This window comes from Nerophis ophidion, linkage group LG17 (assembly GCF_033978795.1).
Source record: "Nerophis ophidion isolate RoL-2023_Sa linkage group LG17, RoL_Noph_v1.0, whole genome shotgun sequence".
Lineage (NCBI taxonomy): Eukaryota > Metazoa > Chordata > Actinopteri > Syngnathiformes > Syngnathidae > Nerophis > Nerophis ophidion.
In genome coordinates this window covers 13883524-13901023 of record NC_084627.1, presented here as the reverse complement: position 1 = coordinate 13901023, position 17500 = coordinate 13883524, and positions in this window count along the sequence as shown.

The window sequence follows — 17500 nt, the reverse complement described above, 5'->3', positions numbered from 1 at the left end:
CTGTAAATGCAAGTTAAAACTCTACTATGCAAAGCGAATGCCATTTATCAACGACACAGAGGAACGCCGCCGGCTTCGCTGGGCCCGAGCTCATCTAAGATGGACTGATGCAAAGTGGAAAAGTGTTGTGTGGTCTATGAGTCCACATTTCAAGGTATATTTGGAAACTGTGGATTGGTGTCCTCCGGAACAAAAAGGAAAATAACCATCCGGATTGTTATAGGCGCAAAGTTGAAAAGCCAGCATCTGTGATGGTATGGGGGTGTATTAGTGCTCAAGGCATTGGTAACTTACGCATCTGTGAAGGCCCCATTATCGCTGAATGGCCCACACAGGTTTTGGAGCAACATATGTTGTCATCCAAGCAATGTTATCATGGACGCCCCTGCTTATTTCAGCAAAACAATGCCAAGCCACGTGTTACAACAGCGTGGCTTCATAGTAAGAGTGTGGGTACTTTCCTGGCCTGCCTGCAGTCCAGACATGTTTCCCATCGAAAATGTGTGGCGCGTTATGAAGCGTAAAATACAAAACCCCAGACTGTTGAAAAACTTAAGCTGTACATCAAGCAAGAATGGTAAAGAATTCCACTTTCAAAGCTTCAACAATTAGTTTCCTCAGTTCCCAAACGTTTGAGTGTTGTTAAGAAAATGTGATGTAACACAGTGGTGAACATGCCCGTTCCCAACTACTTTGGCACGTGTTGCAGCCATGAAATTCTAAGTTAATTATCATTTGCAAAAAAAAAATAAAGTTTGTGAGTTTAAACATCAAATATCTTGTCTTTGTAGTGCATTCAATTGAATATGGGTGGAAAATGATTTGCAAATCATTGTGTTCTTTTTATATTTACATCTAACACAATCTCCCAACTCATATGGAAACGGGGTTTGTATAAGACTACAAAAATATGGTAATCTTAAAAAATGTTTAGTTTTGGGTCATTGACTTTTTAAAAGCCACACATGTAACTGATGTAAGGGGCTGTTTAATCTTGACTACAAAGTGGCGATACATGCTTTGTCATCGGTTTGAAAGCATTTATTTTTAAAGTCGGAGAGTATCATTGTCTCTAATATTTAGGTCAATTTATCAGTTACGTGAGATCTTAGAAACCCTCGCTGTAATATTTTTTTATTGAATAAGTGTTTATTTTGAAGGCGTTCCTCCATACATCCTGGGCCAGTGGGGCTTCGACGAGGAGCCTCCACAACAGGATGAAGAGCTGGATGAGCTCTACAGGAAGTCCTTCGAGGACTACATGATGATGCCGGACACCGTGATGAGCACACCTGAGGCCCACCCGGTCACGATTTCAGTTTACCGGAACCATCCGGCTACAGGAGAACCATTGCTTCTCAAGGAGCAAGGTTTGTGACGACATTCTCTAATCCAGGGATGTTAAACTCGGTTTAGATCGGGGGGCAACATAGAGAAAAATCTACTTCCCAAAATGGTAAAATCTCGGCACGATAACTTAAAAATAAAGACAACTTCAGATTTTCTTTTTTTTAGAAAAAGGACAAGCACATTGTGAGAATGTACAAATCATTATTATGATTTACACATTTTGAGAATGTGCTTGTTTTGTTTTTTTCTCCACTTAAATGTTGCGGTTAATAGTATTCTACCTTTTTTGTCGTTATTTATTAGAGGTGTCCGATAATATCGGACTGCCGATTTATTATCGGACAATAAATGTTCCATCCATCCATTTTCTACAGCTTATTCCCTTTTGGGGTCGCGGGGGACGCTGGCGCCTATCTCAGCTACAATCGGGCGGAAGGCGGTGTACACCCTGGACAAGTCGCCAACACAGACAGACAACATTCACACTCACATTCACACACTAGGGCCAATTTAGTGTTGCCAATCAACCTATCCCCAGGTGCATGTCTTTGGAAGTGGGAGGAAGCCGGAGTACCCGGAGGGAACCCACGCATTCACGGGGAGAACATGCAAACTCCACACAGAAAGATCCCGAGCCTGGGATTGAACCCAGGACTGCAGGACCTTCAATTTGTGAAGCAGACGCATTAACCCCTCTGCCACCGTGAAGCCCAATAAATGTTTTAAAATATAATATCGGAATCTATCAGCATCTGTTTCAAATACTGAAATGTATTACTTTTTAAAACGGCGCTGTGTACACGGTCATATAAACCTTAAAGCTGGGGTCCCGTGGGCCGAATCTGGCCCACGGGGTCCAAAATCTATATTATGTATATATATTTCATCTTCCGCTTATTTGAGGTCAGGTCGCGGGGGGAGCAGCCTAAGCAGGGAAGCCCAGACTTCCCTCTCCCCAGCCACTTCGTCTAGCTCTTCCCGGGGGATCCCGAGGCGTTCCCAGGCTAGCCGGGAGACATAGTCTTCCCAACGTGTCCTGGGTCTTCCCCATGGCCTCCGACCGGTTGGACATGCCCTAAACACCTCCCTAGGGAGGCGTTCGGGTGGCATCCTGACCAGATGCCCGAACCACCTCATCTGGCTCCTCTCGATGTGAAGGAGCAGTGGCTTTACTTTGAGTTCTCACCCTATCTCTAAGGGAGAGCCCCGCCACACGGCGGAGGAAACTCATTTCGGCCACTTGTACCCGTGATCTTATCCTTTCGGTCATGACCCAAAGCTCATGACCATAGGTGAGGATGGGAACGTAGATCGACCGGTAAATTGAGAGCTTTGCCTTCCGGCTCAGCTCCTTCTTCACCACAACGGATCGATACAACGTCCGCATTACTGAAGACGCCGCACCGATCCGCCTGTCGATCTCACGATCCACTCTTCCCCCACTCGTGAACAAGACTCCTAGGTACTTGAACTCCTCCACTTGGGTCAGGGTCTCCTGACCAACCCGGATATGGCACTCCACCCTTTTCCGAGCGAGATATAAAAATGTTTTAATTTTTATTTATATTTTTTCTATATTTTTAAAATACTGTCCTTTCTAATCCATTTTCTACCGCCTGTTATTCTTTGTCTCCTAGATGCTCAGGCAAATCAGATTGTCATATATATATAAAATCCCCTGAAGTGCAGGGAAACCTGCAAAACAGGCCTGTAGGGATGTAATAACCTGTGTTTTTTCCTAACGTATATGTATAAATATAGCTATAGATCAGGGATCAACAACCCAAAATGTTGAAAGAGCCATATTGGACCAACAATACAAAAAACAATCTGTCTGGAGCCGCAAAAAATTAAAAGCCATATTACATACACATAGTGTGTCGTGAGATATAAATTGAATTATGAGGACTTAAAGGAAACTAAATGAACTCAAATATAGCTACAAATGAGGCATAATGATGCAATACATATAGCTAGCCTAAATAGCATGTTAGCATCGATTAGCTTGCAGTCATGCAGTGACCAAATATGTCCACATAAGTCAATAACATCAACAAAACTCACCTTTGTGCATTCATGCACAACGTTATAAGTTTGGTGGACAAAATGAGACAGAAAAAGAAGCGGCATAAATCACGTCTTAGAAAGTTATAGATGTAAACAAACTACGGTGAGTTCAAGGACGGCCAAAAATAGTAGGACAAAATGGAGCTCGCTAAATATATTCGAATCAGTGAAGCTTGTTTAATACAAACAGTGTGCTTTATAGCAATTAGGGGGGTTTGTTTCATGTTTGTCCTCCTACAGAAACCAAATTAAAAGAAAAAATGAAGGAAAAACATATATAAGTCGCATTTTGGGGGGAAATTTATTTGATAAAACCAAACACCAAGAATAGATATTTGAAAGGCAATTTAAAATAAATAAAGAATAGTGAACAGGCTGAAAAAATGTTTTTTTCCCCCCTCATCATTTCCATTTTTCATCCATCCATTTTCTACCGCTTATTCCCTTTTGGGGGCGCTGGCGCCTATCTTAGCTACAATCGGGCGGAAGGCGGGGTACGCCCTGGACAAGTCGCCACCTCATCGCAGGGCCAACACAGATAGACAGACAACATTCACACTCACATTCACACACTAGGGCCAATTTAGTGTTGCCAATCAAACTATCCCCAGGTGCATGTCTTTGGAAGTGGGAGGAAGCCGGAGTACCCGGAGGGAACCCACGCATTCACGGGGAGAACATGCAAACTCCACACAGAAAGATCCCGAGCCTGGATTTGGACCCAGGACTGCAGGACCTTCGTATTGTGAGGCAGACGCACTAACTCCTCTGCCACCGTGAAGCCCTCCATTTTTCATATATTTTTGAAATAGCTCCAGCGAGCCACTGAAGAGCTGCATGCGGCTCTGGAGCCGCGGGTTGCCGACCCCTGCTATTGATAGATAGATAGCTAGCTAGCTAGCCCGGTCGCCGGCCAAATTTTTTTAACCCAATGCGGCCCCCGAGTCAAAAAGTTTGGGTACCCCTGCCTTAAAGGCCCTGCCTTTGCGTGCCGGCCGGGTTAGAGAAGTAAATGCATCACTAATGAGATCAACCCCAAACATGATTCCTGCACAATCCAATCTGTGGCGTTTTTAACAATTCCCTGTCATTTTCTGTTTGGAGAATATGTTTCCTGCCTCTTCCGGTCGGCATTTTGTACTTTTCCTAGGGAACTCCTGAGCTGCTTATAAGTCCTCTTCTCTGCTCTTAACAGGTCTTACCGTAGGATCTTTTAAGACCTAGGATTCTTGAGGAATAGCCTTTATCGGTACTAGAACCTACTCTTCACTTTTCGGAGAAATTCTAAAAAAACATCATGATTCTAAGAATGTTCTTAGAATCTGGCCATTAGGAGCAACTTTTTACACTAAGAATCTTTAGGAATACGGCCCCAGATTGGAGATGTCCGGTAATGTCGGGCTGCGGATATTATCGGCCGACATATGCTTTAAAATGTATTATCGTAAATTATCGGTGTCAGTTTCAAAAAGTAAAATGTATGACTTTTTATAATGCCGCTGTACAGAGTGGTACACGGAGCGCCAATAAACCTTGAAGACACTGTCTTTGCGTGCCAGCCCAGTCACATATCTGCAGCTTTTCACACACAAAGTGAATGCGAGGCATACTTGGTCAACAGCCATACAGGTCACACTGAGGGTGGCCGTATAAACAACTTTAACACTGTTACAAATATGCGCCACACTGTGAACCCACACCAAACAAGAATGACAAACACATTTTGGGAGAACATCCGCACCGTAACACAACATAAACACAACAGAACAAATACCCAGAATCCCTTGCAGCACTAACTCTTCCGGGAAGCCACAATATACAACCCCCCCCCCCCCCCCCAACCCTGCTCGCCTTAACCTCCTCATGCTCTCTCAGGGAGAGCATGTCCCAAATTCCAAGCTGCTGTTTTGAGTCATGTTAGAAAAAAAATAATGCACTTTGTGACTTCATTTATAAATATGGCAGTGCCATGTTGGCATTTTTTTCCATAACTTGATTTGATTTATTTTGGAAAATTTTGTTACATTGTTTAATGCATCCAGCGGGGCATCACAACAAAATCAGGCATAATAATGTGTTAATTCCACGACTGTATATATCGGTATCTGTAATAAAGAGTTGGACAAAATCGACGTACTGAATAAATGTTTAGATAATGTTCATCAGTCAACTCCTTGGTGTTCATTTTCAATCAAGATAAAAAAAATATCAAAATTAAATTACAGGCTGTTATTTATAGAGTTTGATCATTTTCCTCGACTGGTGCACTAAAATGTTTTTTGTTTTTTTTTTACATATGTAGCATAATCTACAAAGATACGAATTGCTATTGTGACATCTAGTGGAGACATTTAGAACAGCAGTTTCATTCATTCAAAAATTTCGACTCATTTTTATACTTGGCAAACTCATCCCGATAAAACCTATTCGTGCGCCATAAAGACATTGTATTTTTTTAAAGTTTTGTTTTTATGTGTGTTTGTATTCAGATGTGAAAGACGGCGGGATGTCCGTGTGGAAAGTAGCCGTGGTGGTGGCCGTCCTGCTGGTGTCCATGGTGGGATGTGTGAGCGCTGTCTACTATCTGTGCTTCTGGAGAGGCTGTCGCATTCATTACCAACTACATAAAGTCTATGCTTGATGCAATTAAAAAAAAAAATCCCCTTTTTGTTGGCACAATGCATGCGCCTCTTAATTTATGCGGGAATGTCAATACTGAGCTAAATATGAATTACTGAGACTTCCTTTTATTGTCATTCAAATGTGAACTTTACAGTACAGATAAGAACAAAATGTCCTTGCATTAGTTAGTTGTAGTGCAGGATAAAAGAGCAATAAGGTGCAGCTATAGATTACTGTACAGATAATACAAGTACATAATTGGCAAAGTCTGCACTCTTTCAGTCAATTAGTGCGGAGTATGTATGTATGTACGTATGTACAAATTGTTTTAACCCAATGTGGCCCCCGAGTCAAAAAGTTTGGGGACCCCTGCCGTAAACTGTTTTGCTCAAAAATGTTCAGTATATCTTCTTATTCATATATAATTTTTCCAAATGTTCTTATCAGACCATATTTTTGGTATATTCTAACATATCGAAAATATAGTTTGATCACATGGTTTATTTTCTTGTAATCTCTAGTCCAGAGGTCTCTAAACCTTTTGACTCAGGGGGGCCGCGCCGCATTGAGTTAAAAAAATTTAGCCGGGGCCGGGCTGTAAAATATATATCAGGTCAGGAAATAACACAGGCTATTTCATCCTTACAAGCCTGTTTCTTAGGTTTCCCTGATCTTCAGGGGATTTTATAATAATAACAGGCTGCTGCAATCCCCCGCGACCCCAACAGGGATAAACAGTAGAAAATGGATGCATATATAATAAAATCCCGTGAAGAGCAGGGAAACCTGCAATACAGGTTATTTTATAATAAAATATATAATAAAATCCACTGAAGAGCAGGGAAATCTGCAAAACAGGTGTGTCGGCATGAAATAGCCTGTGTTTTTTCATATATATATATATATATATATATATATTATTCTGAGCGCAATGATGTCACAGGAAAATGCTTTTTTAAACATTGTGGTTTGCCTGGGTGGCTAGGGGACACCGAGAGGAACAAGCAGTATAAAATGGATAAAGGACAGATAAAAAAAAATTTAAAATACAAAAATAAAATTCAAATTCAAATGGCAGAGGGGTTAGTGCGTCTGCCTCACAATACAAAGCTCCTGCAGTCCTGGGTTCAAATCCAGGCTCGGGATCTTTCTGTGTGGAGTTTGCATGTTCTCCCCGTGAATGCGTGGGTTCCCTCCGGATACTCCGGCTTCCTCCCACTTCCAAAGACATGCACCTGGGGATAGGTTGATTGGCAACACTAAATTGGCCCTTGTGTGTGAATGTGAGTGTGAATGTTGTCTATCTGTGTTGGCCCTGCGATGAGGTGGCGACTTGTCCAGGGTGTACCCTGCCTTCCGCCCGATTGTAGCTGAGATAGGCGCCAGCGCCCCCCGCTACCCCGAAAGGGAATAAGCGGTAGAAAATGGATGGATGGATATTCTAACTTGGGACTTATCGCAGGCCGGATTTTGGACGCTGGCGGGCCGGATCTATAGTTTGGGGACCCCTGCTCTTGTCTGATTACAAGAAAAAAAAAAAGAAAAAAAAATGTAAACTATTTTTTTATATTTTAGCTAGGAAAATATTGGAGTTATAATTGATTCCAACGTCACAGAAATGTATGGCGGTCATGTCCAGAACCAAGTAACAGCAACAATGTACATGATCTTTGATTCAAGATATGGTAAGCTTTCAAGTTTGCCATGAAAGTATTTTAGTTGGCAGAATATTAGTAGAAAATAAGACTTTTAATATCTCACGGGGGTTAAATTATGTATCGCACTAATTTGCTTTGTTACCACCTAAAACACAAAGCTGGAATGTGAATGTTTTGTCAGTTTAGCAGAGGGATATTTAGTTAGCAGCCTGGGGGCCAATTCCGACTTGGGAATGACACTCTACCGGCCCCTGAGCTCAGTTCAAAACTCGAAAGGCAAACCCTTTTTGCAGCAAATTCTTACAAACACGAGTGCTCCTGTTGCATAGAGGAACCTTAACCTTACCAAACTTGTGATTTACATTACCAAGGCGTTCCTCAAGGCACCCCTTAAGTCCTCTCCTTTTTTTGGAATTTTACATTTGGTTTTGTAAAATGATTTATGTAACTACAGTGTTGCTGGAGCTTGGTTACCTCAGATGCAGTCAGTCATTTGTTCAACTTCTGTAGTTATAATAGTATAGTTCTGGGTATTTGTTCTGTTGTCTTTATGTTGTGTTACGGTGCGGATGTTCTCCCGAAATGTTTGTCATTCTTGTTTGGTGTGGGTTCACAAAGTGGCGCATATTTGCAACAGTCTTAATGTCGTTTATATGGCCACCCTCAGTGTGACCTGTATGGCCGTTGACCAAGTATGCTTTGCATTCACTTGTGTGTGTGTGTGAAAAGACATAGATATGTGATTAGGCCCTACGTCCGTGTACCTCTCCGTAAAAAGTCACAAATTTTACTTTTTGAAACAGATACCGATTTCCGATATTACATTTTAAAGCATTTGTCGCCGATAATATTGGCAGTTCGATGTTATGGTACATCTCTAGTTATTTCTATTAGCTTCTGTGTGTTATTTAATGAACAAAACACAATCATGTCCTCTGCAAACATTACTGACTTTAAATCTTTTGTACCTTTTGGTTTATATAAAGACTGAACAATTGTGGTCCCAGTATTGATCTGTGGGGTACGCCGCAAGGTATATTTAGCACTCTAGACCTCCCCTCGAAACAATTTAGTTAAATATCCCTGGTTTAGCATACGCAGAATAACCTACATTGTGTTATTTGGTATCAAAGTGGCCTTCAGATCATCAATTTTTCTTTACTTTTCTGGTTTCGAGCATAAAAATAAACTACCGCATTTTTCAGAGTATAAGTCGCACCTGCCGAAAATGCATAAGGAAAAACATATATAAGTCGCATTTTGGGGGGAAATGTATTTGATAAAACCCAACACCAAGAATAAACATTTGAAAGGCAATTTAAAATAAATAAAGAATAGTGAACAGGCTGAATAAGTCTTTTTGTAAATGACTCATTAATAACCAACTGAGAAGGTGCCTGGTATGTAAACGTAACATATTATGGTAAGAGTCATTCAAATAACTATAACATATAGAAAATGCTATAAGCAACAATCTGTCACTCCTAATTGCTAAATCCCATGAAATCTTATACGTCTAGTCCGGGGGTCGGCAACCCGCGACTCTAGAGAAGCATGCGGCACTTTAGCGCCGCCCTAGTGGCTCTCTGGAGCTTTTTCAAAAATGTATGAAAAATGGAAAAAGATGAGGGGGAAAAAAATATAAATTTTTTGTTTTAATATGGTTTCTGTCGGAGGACAAACATGACACAAACCTCCCTAATTGTTATAAAGCAGACTGTTTTCATTAAACATGCTTCACTGATTCGAGTATTTGGCGAGCGCCGTTTTGTCCTACTAATTTTGGCGGTCCTTGAACGCACCGTGGGTTGTTTAAATGTACAATTTTCTCCGACTTTCTAAGACGTGTTTTATGCCACATCTTTTTCCGTCTCATTTTGTCCACCAAACTTTTATTGTTGTGCATGAATGCACAAAGGTGAGTTTTGTTGACGTTATTGACTTGTGTGGAGTGATAATCAGACATATTTGGCGCCTGCATGACTGCAAGCTAATCGATGCTAACATGCTATTTAGGCTAGCTATATGTACATATTGCATCTCTATGCCTCATTTGTAGCTATATTTGAGCTCATTTAGTTTCCTTTAAGTCCTTATAATTCAATTTATATCTAATGACACTATCTGTAGCTACGTAATATGTTTTTTATTTTTTTGCGGCCCTAAACATAGTTGTTTTTGTATTTTTGGTCCAATATGGCTCTTTCAACATTTTAGGTTGCCGACCCCTGGTCTAGTCTCTTACGTGAATGAGCTAAATAATATTATTTGATATTTTACGGTAATGTGTTAATAATTTCACACATAAGTCGCACCCCCAGCCAAACTATGAAAAAAACTGTGATTTATAGTCCGAAATATACGGTAATCCTGCGATTACAAAGGTCCTCGTGGCTCTTTTGTGCAATACACCATCTTCCTTGAAAATGGTGTCAAACTAACACATTGTGCAATAAAAAGCCTTACTTATTAGAGTGTCCACCCTGAGATCGGTAGGTTGTGAGTTCAAACCCCGGCTGAGTCATACCAAAGACTATAAAAATGGGACCCATTGCCTCCCTGCTTGGCACTCAGCATTAATGGTTGGAATTGGGGGTTTAATCACCAAAAATGATTCCCGGGCGCGGCACCGCTGCTGCCCACTGCTCCCCTCACCTCCCAGGGGGTGATCAAGGGTGATAGGTCAAATGCAGAGAATAATTTCGCCACACCAAGCGTGTGTGGGACAATCATTGGTACTTTAACTTTAACATATTACGCCTGTACTGGCTCACCTGCACTGGCTTCCTGTGCACTTAAGATGTAACTTTAAGGTTTTACTAATTACGTATAAAATACTACACGGTCTAGCTCCAGCCTATCTTGCCGATTTTATTGTACCATATGTCCCGGCAAGAAATCTGCGTTCAAAAGACTCCGGCTTATTAGTGATTCCTAGAGCCCAAAAAAAGTCTGCGGGCTATAGAGCGTTTTCCGTTCGGGCTCCAGTACTCTGGAATGCCCTCCCGGTAACAGTTCGAGATGCTACCTCAGTAGAAGCATTTAAGTCTCACCTTAAAACTCATCTGTATACTCTAGCCTTTAAATAGACCTCCTTTTTAGACCAGTCGATCTGCCGCTTCTTTTCTTTCTCCTATGTCCCCCCCTCCCTTGTGGAGGGGGTCCGGTCCGATGACCATAGATGAAGTACTGGCTGTCCAGAGTCGAGACCCAGGATGGACCGCTCGTCGGGACCCAGGATGGACCGCTCGCCTGTATCGGTTGGGGACATCTCTACGCTGCTGATCCGCCTCCGCTTGAGATGGTTTCCTGTGGACGGGACTCTCGCTGCTGTCTTGGATCCGCTTGAACTGAACTCTCGCGGCTGTGTTGGAGCCACTATGGATTCAACTTTCACAGTATCATGTTAGACCCGCTCGACAGCCATTGCTTTCGGTCCCCTAGAGGGGGGGAGGGGTTGCCCACATCTGAGGTCCTCTCCAAGGTTTCTCATAGTCAGCATTGTCACTGGCGTCCCACTGGATGTGAATTCTCCCTGCCCACTGGGTGTGAGTTTTCCTTGCCCTTTTGTGGGTTCTTCCGAGGATGTTGTAGTCGTAATGATTTGTGCAGTCCTTTGAGACATTTGTGATTTGGGGCTATATAAATAAACATTGATTGATTGATTGAACTTTATTAGGCTTTCACTGTTTATCATTGTTATTTTTTCATGTTTTATCACTTCTATCTGCATAAAAACCCAATCCCTCTAATTAAATACGTATGCTAATATGAATCGACATCACAATAGCCAAATAATGTTTTACAATCCGTTCCTATACTATTACTAGTAAGGTCTTTTCTTTTCTTACTCCTTTTCAGACATGAAGTGCACAAGCCTAAACTAACCGCTACAATGACTAGAACTTTCCAAGTCCCCCTTTAAGCAATATCAGGTGGCATTGGGGGGCCCAAGGAGACAAAAGAGCTGATGAATTGAATTAATCCTGAGATAGATGGGTCTGTTCACAGGGGGGGGCTGCAAAATGGACCTATTGTTCATGTGTCACTCCGATGGCCACGTCCCTCTATGATTGGTGCTCGCCTCGCGAAGGCCAAAAGTAAACCAAAGACCTACACTCTTCCTCCGTATTCTTCTTCTCTTTCCCATATTTTTTGTGTATCGTTATTATTTTTTCATCCCAGCACAACACCGTTTGTTATCCTTGAAGACAGATTCAAAGCAAGAAGCCTTCACCCAGGACAAACAGGAATAAATAAATGTCACTTTTGCTTTATGTACAGTAGATGTCAACCTGAACCTCTCCAGAGCAGTATTGTTCATAAATATGTCTTATGCCTGCAGGGTTACAAAATGTTTGCAAAAAAAATAATTATTTTTTCTTCAGGCTACGGTGACTGAATGAGGTCAAAGTGTTGCATTTGTAGGCCCAGTGGAGGACAATGTGTTTATAGTAATAATACAAAAAATAACAGTTTAGACAGAAAGCTTGTCGACAAAATGTGAACTAATTAAAAAAGCTCCATCCATCCATCTTGTTCCGCTTATCCCAGGTCGGGTCGCGGGGGAAGCAGCCTAAGCAGGGAAGCCCAGACTTTCCTCTCCCCCGCCACTTCGTCCGGCTCCTCCACGGGGATCCCGAGGCGTTCCCAGGCCAGCCGGGAGACATAGTCTTCCCAATGTGACCTGGGTCTTCCCCGTGGCCTCCTACCGGTCGGACGTGCCCGAAACACTTCCCTAGGGAGGCGTTCGGGTGGCATCCTGACCAGACGCCCGAACCACCTCATCTGGCTCCTCTCCATGTGGAGGAGCAGCGGCTTTACTTTGAGTTCCCCCCGGATGACAGAGCATCGCACCCTATCTCTAAGGGAGAGCCCCGCCACACGGCGGAGGAAACTCATTTCGGCCGCTTGTACCCGTGATCTTGTCCTTTCAGTCATAACCCAAAGCTCATGACCATAGGTGAGAATGAGAACGTAGATCGGCCGGTAAATTGAGAGCTTTGCCTTCCGGCTCAGCTCCTTCTTCACCAAAACGGATCGATACAGCGTCCGCATTACTGAAGACGCCGCACCGATCCGACTGTCGACCTCACGATCCACTCTCCCCTCACTCGTGAACAAGACTCCGAGGTACTTGAACACCTCCACTTGGGGCAAGATCTCCTCCCCAACCTGGAGATGGGACTCCACCCTTTTCCGGGTGAGAACCACGGACCCAGACTTGGAGGTGCTGATTCTCATCCCAGTCGCTTCATACTCTGCTGCAAACCAATCCAGTCAGAGCTGAAGATTTTGACCAGATGAAGCCATCAGGACCACATCATCTGCAAAAAGCAGAGACCTAATCCTGCAGCCACCAAACCAGATCCCCTCAACGCCTTGACTGCGCCTAGAAATTCTGTCCATAAAAGTTATGAACAGAATCGGTGACAAAGGACAGCCTTGGCGGAGTCCAACCCTCACTGGAAATGTGTTCGACTTACTGCCGGCAATGCGGACCAATCCTTGGCACTGATCATAAAGGGAGCGGACCGCCACAATCAGACAGTCCGATACCCCATACTCTCTGAGCACTCCCCACAGGACTTCCCGGGGGACACGGTCGAATGCCTTCTCTAAGTCCACAAAGCACATGTAGACTGGTTGGGCAAACACCCATGCACCCTCGAGGACCCTGCCGAGAGTATAAAACTGGTCTACAGTTCCACGACCAGGATGAAAACCACTCCGTTCCTCCTGAATCTGAGGTTCGACTATCCATGGCTTCGTAGTAAAAGAGTGTGGGTACTTTCCTGGCCCGCCTGCAGTCCAGACCTGTCTCCCATCGAAAATGTGTGGCGCATTATGAAGCGTAAAATACAACAGTGGAAACCCCGGACTGTTGAACGACTGAAGCTCTACATAAAACAAGAATGGGAAAGAATTCCACTTTCAAAGCTTCAAAAATTAGTTTCCTCAGTTCCCAAACGTTTATTAAATGTTGTTAAAAGAAAATGTGACGTAACAGTGATGAACATGCCCTTTCCCAACTACTAAGTTAATTCTTATTTGCAAAAAAAAAACTAAGTTTGAGTTTGAACATCAAATATCTTATCTTTGTAGTGCATTCATTGAATATGGGTTGAAAACGAATTGCAAATCATTGCATTCCGTTTATGTTTACGTCTATTACAATTTCCCAACTCATATGGAAATGGGGTTTGTATATATATATATATATATATATATATATATATATATATATATATATCATTTTTTTTAAATCTGCGATGAGGTTGCGACTTGTCCAGGGTGTATCCCGCCTTCCGCCCGATTGTAGCTGAGACCCCAAAGGGAATAAGCGGTAGAAAATGGATGGATGGAATTTCTTAAAATTCATTTTTAGACATGATTTGCTTAAGGAACTTGTAGACCCCGAGAGCGGTAGAAAATTGATTGATAAATGGGCTGGAAATGATAGATTAAAAAAATGTATAAAAAAACAAAATACAAATAAACACAAAACCTTTTTTTTTCCCCTTGGGACTACCCCTGGATCTTAGTTTAGGGGCCTCTGGTCTATCCTACCATATAAAAAAAAACTTGTTCCCTGAGGTCAAAGGCGCCCCATCCCCCCTCCACCCCCTGACACAGCATGTCAGTTCGATAAAATTGTGTTAAAAAAAAAAAGAAAAGAACAGATACGATCATTAGTTATGGCCAATAAATAGCGATGGTATCACGCAGCAATGGCGGTGAGCACATCGCTCTCTTCAGACGGATACAAACAAGTAGACAAGCGCACACAATAAGCCCCCCGTCCCCCCCACCACCCCCCCGACTTTGAGTGTTTGTGGAAAGGCCACGTTAAGGGCACTAACTGAAATGTTTAACGCTCGCCGGGTGGATTTATTGAGGTCAGCACAAGGCTACGTTTTGAGAGTCCAAGGCTATACCTTTGGATTGATTTCCATGAATGACTTTAAGCTCAGGAGGAGGAAGAGGGAGGAGGGAGGGGAGAAAAAAAAAAAAAGACTATCCTGCTACACAGCACAAAGGAAACGTAGCGAGGGCGACGTAGGAAAGGAGGTCAGGATGGCGTCAGCTAATAAATACGCGTCTGAGGAAGACAAAGAGCGAAGAGACGTCTGCAGGCTCGGGCTTTCATGTTGATTTTGATCGACTTCTCCACACTTGAGAAGGGTAAAATTGCCCGACTGTTCCTCTAAATGAGCCCAGATACAATATTTAGGCTACAAATAAAGGGATCAGAGCGCTGAAAGGAGACATGACAACAGACCACTTATTAAATTAATTTTGCCAATCACGGAGCGGGGTTGAGCGATGCCAGCCAAACGGCGACATGACAGTTTTCTTTATCCCGATTCTGACTCTTTACGCCGCGCTCTCTCTTTGTGCCGCGAATTAGAGAAACATGAAAACGGAGCAGACCTTCAGCGATACATAATGTATGAGCCGCTCCAAGGCTCCGAGTGGATTCTCTTCAGGTGGCATCAGCGGGTGCAGCCGAGTGGAAAAGGCAGGCCGGTCACTTAGTGCACACTATCTGTGGTAATCTCCCCCGCACAATGTCGCTGGCCCGGCACTGGCAGGTGGAAATGTGCACCGCAAAAACTGAAATCTAAGTAAGATTAAATATCTCAAATAAGGTTGATATTTGCTTATTTTCCGTCTATCCGTCCATCCATTTTCTACCGTTTATTCCCTTTCGGGGTCGCGGGGGGCGCCGGCGCCTATCTCAGCTACAATCGGGCGGAAGGCGGGGTACACCCTGGACAAGTCGCCACCTCATCGCAGGGCCAACACAGATAGAGAGACAACATTCACACTCACATTCACACACTAGGGCCAATTTTTAGTGTTGCCAATCAACCTATCCCCAGGTGCATGTCTTTGGAGGTGGGAGGAAGCCGGAGTACCCGGAGGGAACCCACGCATTCACGGGGAGAACATGCAAACTTCACATAGAAAGATCCCGAGCCTGGATTTGAACCCAGCACTGCAGGAACTTCGTATTGTGAGGCAGACGCACTAACCCCTCTCCCACCGTGAAGCCCCAACAACTGATTCAATTATAAATAAAGATTTCTACACATAGAAGTAATCATCAACTTAAAGTGCCCTCTTTGGGGATTGTAATAGAGATCCATCTGGATTCATGAACTTCATTCTAAACATTTCTTCACAAAAAAATGCATCTTTAACATCAATATTTATGGAACATGTCCACAAAAAATCTAGCTGTAAACGTTGTAAGCATTTCACCAATCTCACGCACTTTGCAAATTATACGTCATTTCCATTGTGCGCAAGCAATTTGCATATCGCAAGACGAGATTTTGTGGATTGTTTAGTCAGTAACCCTGCATTATTATATTTTATAAATAGAAAAACCAAGTTGTGGTAGTAGTTTAGTCAATAGTTTAGTCGTGGTTGTACACTGTATAGTGGTTAGGGTTAGACTGATTTGAGGGAAATACCCAGTTATATTTGTCAGGGGTATTTGTTGACGAGCCCCAAGATACAGAGATGGAGGCAGGCATGGAATGTGAAAACATGATTTAATTAAACCTACACAAGAACAAACAAAAAGCACGCACATGGGCGGAATAACAAACTAAGAGAGCTAGCACTGGGAGCTAGAAAAACAAAAAGGAACTTTACCATGGAAGCTAGAGGATAACAAGCAGAAAAAACTGGAAATTGCTAATGGCTAACAAAAACAGCTTACCGCTACGACGACCGGGACAAGATGTAGCACGACGGGTAATAGCTGAAATGATGCCAGACACGACAGGTAGCAAAGACACAAGAGTGACATGAGGCAATGACAATACAATACAATGATCCAGCAACTGACACAAGACAAGGCAGGTACAAATAGGAGCAGGCTGATTGGCAGCAGGTGTGGCCAGATGCCAATCAGCCGCAGCTGAAGGGGAACATAGCACTCAGGGAACAAGACAGGAAGCTGACAAAATAAGAGCACTAGACAGGAACTACTAGACACACTGAGGAGGAACACAGCACTCAGGGAACAAGACAGGAAGCTGACAAATTAAGAGCACTTGACAGGAACTAAAAGACAGGAAATACTAAACACAGGAAACAGACAAATGCAGAGGAAAAAACTAAAACATAGACAAACTGTCAGGGGCAAGCCTGACAATATTGTCCCGACTACAAATGAATAGATTTACACAAGAATTTAATAAATTATTTTGACACCAAAAACATGTATTTGCGCCCATTGATTTGCAAAATGTGCACCACACATTATTCAAATATATAGCCGGAAGCAATTTGCAAAAAGATTGCGCATTATACAAATTTGCAAAATGCTTCCTCCCACTTCCAAAAGACATGCACCTGGGGATAGGTTGATTGCCAACACTAGTGTGTGAATGTGAGTGTGAATGTTGTCTGTCTATCTGTGTTGGCCCAGGGATGAAGTGGCGACTTGTCCAGGATGTACCCCGCCTTCCGCCCGCGACCCCAAAAGGGAATAAGCGGTAGAAAAATGGATGGATGGATGGTATTGTGCCTACAACATCAACACTGAACGTTGCATTGTTGCATTTCTTTTGACAGTTTATGAACTCACATTTATATGTTGTTGAAGTATTATTCAATAAATATATTTATAAAGTATTTTTGAATTGTTGCTGTTTTTTGGAATATTTAAAAAAAATCTCACGTACCCCTTGGCATACCTTCAAGTACCCCCAGGGGTACGCATACCCCCCATTTGAGAACTACTGGCCTAGTGGTTAGAACAGGGGTCGGGAACCTTTTTGGCT